Source organism: Eucalyptus grandis, chromosome 5 (assembly GCF_016545825.1).
Source record: "Eucalyptus grandis isolate ANBG69807.140 chromosome 5, ASM1654582v1, whole genome shotgun sequence".
Lineage (NCBI taxonomy): Eukaryota > Viridiplantae > Streptophyta > Magnoliopsida > Myrtales > Myrtaceae > Eucalyptus > Eucalyptus grandis.
Window position 1 is genome coordinate 33770955 of NC_052616.1, and position 7182 is coordinate 33778136.

Below are 7182 nucleotides of genomic sequence, written 5' to 3' on the forward strand. Positions count from 1 at the left end.
TAAATCGATATCCTCCATCACAAATATTAATCTTCCCAAATTGTTAACTTATATGATGTCTTTTTCGTTGACCCTGGTCATACGTCAATTAACTCAAGAGGCTGTCATGTTTTGATTTCTTAAGGACAATGTTAACATTAATCTCGGATCAAAGAGGTGAATTAACAAAACCATAATGTTATAATTACACTTTACTTGCACATAATGCATGTAGCCAACACAAAGATGTTAATAAATACGGCCAACCTCACATGAGATCTACCCCATTTAAAAGGCCTTCTGAGTGTATGTGCTTACGATTCTTGCGCTAATCGTTGATATCTTTTTGAGAGATCAAATTGAATGTTGATGACTTTATGTCAGCGAGGAAGATGGGAAATCAAAGGATGGAAGTCTAATTTATCATTCTGAAGAAGAGTAGAGAGAGACCCGAGAGGCTGATACATAGAGACCAGGGTCGCGTGCACGTGAGACAAGACCTAGTACATGCAGAAGATGGGTAGATACTTTTCTAGTCCTTATTATCAGCCGCAAATTGTCTATCCTAAAGTATGAACTTGCTCCATCTCACAATTAGCTCTCGGGCAAGCTTTTTCCAACTCTTCGGTCCAAAAAACAGTTGAAATCCCGCTGGCCGCACGGGATCTTAAGTGTGGCGTCGGGGTAGTGGGTCATCGCGTCACCTAGGTTTGCCTCACTGTCTCGGCTTACGAGGGTTTCTGGGTCATCAAAAAAAAAAAAAAAAACAGTCGAAATCAATTTCGTTTTGGTCTTTTTTTTTTAATGACAAATTCTGAAGATTATCTTGTTAACAGACGTTGTAGGAAATTTCAGTTGTGGCCAATTCATTATTTAACCGCAACTTTAGCAAAGTGAATAAAATTACAAAGGGTCTCATTTGATCGGTTCCAACTGGCAATACTCCCCATAGTTCTTCTAAATTCTGACTTGTTAAGCCCTTTTGGAGTGAACTTAGGGGTCTCAAGTACCGAGTATCACCATACCTTTGGCCTTTAAGAGGATTTTATTTTATTTTTTAATCTAGAAAGGGTGAAAGAGAAAAAGTTGTCTGACTGAATTGACATAGTATGTTGATTTGATCTATTAAATCAAAACTACATTCACACATGTGCAATGTCACTTGACCGGTTCCAACTGGCAATACTCCCGAAAGTTCTTCTAAATTCTGACTTGTTGAGCCTTTTTGGAGCGAACTTTGAGGTCTCAAGTATCGAGTATCATCATACATTTGGCCTTCAAGAGGATATTTTGTTTTTTAATCTAGAAAGCGTGAAACAGCAAAAGTTGTCTATCTAAATTGACATAGTGTGTCGATTTGATCAATTAAATTGAAACTACATTCACGCATGTGCAATGTCATAATAATGTCGGATCTTAACTCAGAGATTGGACAATAAATTATATTCAGTAAAGGAGTAAAAGAGATAGGTCCATGAATATATTGGAATTTCAGAGGTTGAATTTGACATTAATAACATGATATATTATACTATCATGTTATTATCAAGCCCAACAAGTTATTTGATTCATTTAGCCAATCCATAAACGATAAATATATATAATTGTCTCGTATTTTTTTAAAAATTATACGATATTTGGTATTTGGTAATCGATTTTTTATGAGGGCATGGAAAAGGGTCATACATATATTATACTTCTTGACAGCCCAAGATTGGTGGGCCTACATGTCAAACTTATATGTTCTAGTCGACCACGGTGGCTCTATTAGTAAAATAAAAAATCTGAGCGTTGCGTGGTACGTCCGCGAGGGGTGCATGGCAGGGACAGGAAGGCCTCTAAAACAATTTAATTAAAGCTAGAGCATGTGATGTTCGCTGGAAACCATTCACTAATTGAGGTTTAGCGTATAACTATATTTCGTGAAAAGTTTAACTAATAACATATTCTGAAATTTCAAGTCTGTCCATTGCAATAAAAGAAATATAACTCTTTCAATTCACTTGATATTAGCATCGAAGTAATTCAGTTATAGTGAGTGTTTTAATCCCATATTTTATTGGACGGTAACAAAGCACAATCATTTACGTATACATTGATTTGATTACAGTGAAAGATGAATGGCTGTGAATAAAATTAGATAGAAAGTTATGCTCGGCATGAAAAAAAAGAAACTCCTACGAGTTTTTTTTTTTTTTTTTTTTTTTTCAAAATCGGTCCTACTCTAATCCTATTATAACACTCACTCTCAAATTTTTGCCCCCCCTTTCAGGGTGTGGGAGTCGAAATACATTCCTAAAATGAAATCATCCCCATCTCACCCATCCCAATCCTCCCTGAGAAGGTGGGGATTTGAACCCTCCCACATCTCCCTTCCAAGTTGGAAGGGTGACCACTGGGGCGAACCCCTAGTGGTTAAACTCCTACGTGTTCAAAACTAAAGATTTGATGTCCAAGCGGTGAAACGGATGAAATGACCTACTCATCCATTCAATTGAGACAGCATGTCGCATTATGCATGTATCATTGTGATGTTTCTCTGGATTGCAACACAATTATTTTAAAAGCTTAAACTATTTAGCCCAAAGCATAATTTAGTTCAAATACTTTTATATTCCTCTTTGCAAGTAGACTAGACTTTACTCCAAGTCTAAAATATGAGAATATATATTGTATGATGTCTAAAAAGGTTTAAACTGTGAATCTCATCACTTGATACCATGTGAAATGTTATGGAACTACATCCAAGTTCCAACTATTGTAGTAATATGAGCTATTGAAGGAAGAGATGGTCGGATTTAAATTTTTAGCAATCATCATTAATGTAAAGCAATAGGAAAGCAACTATAGAATGAGCCAAACCCACCATGGCAAATATATATTTGTTTCTGCAAATCAATCTTCACCGCCACCATCCGGAGGCGGACTAGCAGAGGTCTTTCTTGCTCGCCGTTCTGTCTTCTTTTGAGACATTGGAAAAGAGCCTCTTCTCAACTTGAAAAAGTGCAATGTAAAAAGAAGAAACCCGGATATCAGAGGACGGAAAGGACGAAGGTGGTTTCGAAAGAAGGGAAGATACCATGATAAGATACCAGCGCACGGTGTTAATAAAGTAAATGCGATAACGAGGACGAAAATGGATCCCAAAATTGGTATTGCGGTGGCAAGCCAAGGGAGTTTGCCAACGGTCAAGGTGACGCCAATTAAGAAAGCGGCGGACATTGCCGGGAGTGAAATTGTTTGTAGCATTCCTGCAAGAAGGCATGCAACCAGTGATATGTGGTCTACGGTCATATACGCAAACATGAAGCCAACGACTGAGCTCATTGAGCATATCATTGCGATGGTGTTGCAGATCACGAAGGCCTGAAACATTCTATTGTCCAGCATCGTAGCCATTCCCCGGTCATCTTTGGATGCCATGTCTGAGCCATTCAATCCTCCCGGAACTGTTAAAGCAGCTGCGAAACTCACAGTGGTCACAAGCGTTGCCACCACCAACAAGGTACTGATGTTCCCACCCATCTTGTTACGGTATAGTGGAATTTTCATGGACAGTTTGTCTCCAAGTTCCGGCTCAAGTATAAATAGATCTGGTCCCCCAAGCAGCATGCTTTGTAACAGTATTTTACCAACCTCTGAGATCAGAAACATATGAAAAGGAGAGAAAGAACAAATTGTTAGCGAATTGATAACGGGAACGAACTCTGGAGTCCTCATTTAAAGGGACACTTTTACTTCTAAAGATGCAGTTGTTAGACAATTCATATAAAACTTAATGCGGAAATTCAATACAAATCAGTGATCTTTTGATCTTCATGATTTTCACAATTAGATGAAGACATACCTTTCTCCATAACATTGCACTTGATGATGATCGTCGTAGAAAACCGAAAGAACTCGAACCAAATGAAGAAATCCAATTTCTCTCCCTTAACCCACTAAACCTTAATGTATTCAATTGATGGAGGAGAGAATACGTTCTTTTAGTTACCGTTGTTCGTTGTGGGTGGAGAGGACCGGACTCTTTATACGTTCGTTGAAAATGCGCTTCCATCAAAACGATATACTCTTTTCGTTTTATTAGAGTTGTACCTTCTCGTAACCAAAAATTATTTATAGTATTTCAATAATTATTAAACCATATAATAAATCACATAATATGGGCCACAATAATTCTTACGGCAGTGTCTGCTCAGTTCGAAGAATTAACGGAAGAGTAACGAGTGCACTGCAAATGAGAGAAGAGGCACGAATGAAACGTATATGGTTTACCTTTGTCATGGGTTGACTTACAGATAATGTAATGAGATTGTGCCATATTTAGAGGGGTCGAATTTGCCACCTTGACTCCTGGCTTTTTACGAAAAAGAGATTGCAACATTGACAACCCCTGATCTTATTTATAGGTTCAATTAATCGAGACATGTAGCAAATTATCTCAGCATTTGTCAGAGATATTCAGTTGCTTCTAACCCCGGACATATTCATGGGCAAAATTTAAGTACTTCGTATTAAGGCTAAATTAGAGACTTGTGCAATATTAATCCTAGAGGAGTCTTGGCTATTCTAGAAATTCGATTGACACTCAATCCCATCGACTACGAGACTAATGTCTTGAATACGAGGTCTGTGCCTAACTAAGGTATTAGTCTAGGGGTAAGTTGATAAATAAAATAGTGACTGTTCATGTTACTTACCAGCCATGTCCCGTCTGGTGAGTGAGCTGGAACACTGTTGACAACCACCAAGCGTTCGTGGTTGAGAAGGAAGGGGTTCATTCTTTCATCCAGCAAAAGATAAACCAAAGCGGCGAGTTTTAAATACTTCGCTACCAAGTGTAAAGGTGTATTTCCATCATGGTCTTTTTCATTTATCATCTCCCTCATATCCGGATGTTTGAGTATAGATCTCACTACACCTTCTCTTAGTATTTTGCTGCCACATTGTCGCGACCTTTTTTTTTTTTTTTCAGCGCCCGCATCGGGCACGAGCGCTGAAGGAGGCTAATGGCAGGCTGAATTTATTAAGTCCAGGACTCTCCCAAGTCCACCAATTCACGACTTTAATAGTCGGGAGTTTTTAAACTGTAAATTAATTTTAAAACAGAGTCGCCACTAATCGGTTTGGGGTGGGTCGATTAAACCCAGCGAAGTATCGGGAGAAATACTTGCTCCTCATAAAGAAATTAGGATCGGGACTTGATTACACTAGTTAATCACTAATGCCTTTTCGGTATCTAATCTTGTTTAAACCCTAAGGCTTTTTGGATTTTTAAAGGATTTTCCATGCATTTTTTAGAGGAAAAGCATTTTTAGTCTTTTTCTAATTTTTTTGGACATAAAAAGCATTTTTGGATTTTTGGATCTTTTTCTGAAAATATAAATCATTTTTTGGCTTTTCTGACTTTTTTTGGGTTTTTGGGAAAATATGGACATTTTTTATTTTTTTTTTGATTTTTGGAAAATAAATTATTTTTGATTTTTTTATTATTTTTTTAAAATATTATTTTATATTATATTTAAAAAAACGAACTGGGTTGGGTTCCCGGGTTGGGACCGACCCGGTTCGCGACCTGCGAGACCTGGACAGGCCCGCGTTGCGGGCCCGACTCAGGTTTTTATCCTCTTCTCATTTTTTAAAAGAAACCCAAACTGTTCTTGGCCCATTTTCATAAAAACTTCAGCCCGAAAGCTACCCGGCCCACTCGCACAACCCGGCCCGACGAAACCCTACCCGGACGCCAACCCGGATCCGCCCGACTTCGACCCGACTCCCTGCGAACCCTACCCGGATCCGACCCGACTCCCGCCGCCTCTTAAATCGTGGAAACCCTACCCGCTTTCCAAACCCGGATCCGCTTCGTGACCTGGAAATCGCAAACCCTAGGGTTTGTGAATCCGCGGCGCCAAAAAGGGGAAAACGGGAGCATTCCGGCGGCGACGGCGACGACGGCAACGATGACTGGACTACGGAGAGGGAGATGGCGACGGCGACATCACGATACCTGTTCGTGGCAACGGCGCGACGGGGGCGGCGCGACGGCGAGACCCACACGAATCTCCTCTTCTCCAGCGTCCCTCTCTCTCTCTCTCTCTACTCCGGTGAAGCCCAGATCCGAAGCCGCGAGCCCTCGGCCCCCCTGAAGTCTCTTAGTGGGGTGTCCAAGGGTCGTGACCTCGATCCCTCTCCCTTTCTCCTTCCTCGACGCGTCTCTATGCTCGCTTCTCCCTCTCTCTGCAGGCTCGCTTGCCCGCGGCCTCCCCCGATGTCTCTCGGTGGGAGGCCGTTTAAGCTCACGACCTGCCTCCGGCGGGCCTCAGATCTTCGGCTGCGCGTCCTCGGACCCCCCTGAAGTCTCTCAGTGGGGAACCCGAAGTCTGCGGCCTTAGATCCGACTCCCTCTCTCTCTCTGTTCGTCTCTCCGGCAAAACCTCTCTTTCTCCGGCCGCGAGCCTTCGGATCTGGGCTTGCTCGACCTCGGCTCCCCTTCTGAAGTCTCTCAGCAGGAAGCTCGAAGCTTTGCAGCCTTCGATCGCTCTCGGCGTGTTGGCTTGCTCTTTGATTTCCCCCTTGAAGTCTCTCAAAGGGAAGATCTCGGAGTTCGCTGTGTGTCCTTCGACGGAGGTGGTGCCTCGCTATTTATAGGCGAGGGGGCGGCCGGTCGACGGGGCTTCGACCGCCGGTCTTCGCACGCCGAACGGACGCCCGCGGCCGAACCGGTGTCTCATCTCAGCATTAAAGGCGCGCATTGAAGGCGCATGCGCGTCGTCCTCTCCTCCGGCGGCCTACCTCCATTCCTCTTTACCGTAGGTTGCCCTTGAGCGTCGCCGGCCGCCGCGCGTGATGCACAGAGGCACAGAGAAGAAGAAGGAAGGAGAAGGAAGAAGGAGGGGGAAGGGTTAGGTGTGCGTGGGCCGGGCCGAGAAAGAAAATGAGCCTAGGGCCTACGCGAAAAGGGAAAGGGGGCTGGGCCTTGCGCCCAGCCCCAATGAACTGCTGCTTCTGCTTTGTTTTTCTTGCTTTTATTTATTTATTTTTTTGTTGTTTTTGTTATTTATTATCTGAAAAGAAAGAAAATAAGGCCTAATTAATAACCTAATCAAAATTTAGGTGTCAACACACATGAAGAACGGTTTGTCCTTTCCCATTTACCCACTATGACACCGGATGTAGCTTATTGATTAGTTCAACATAACCCTC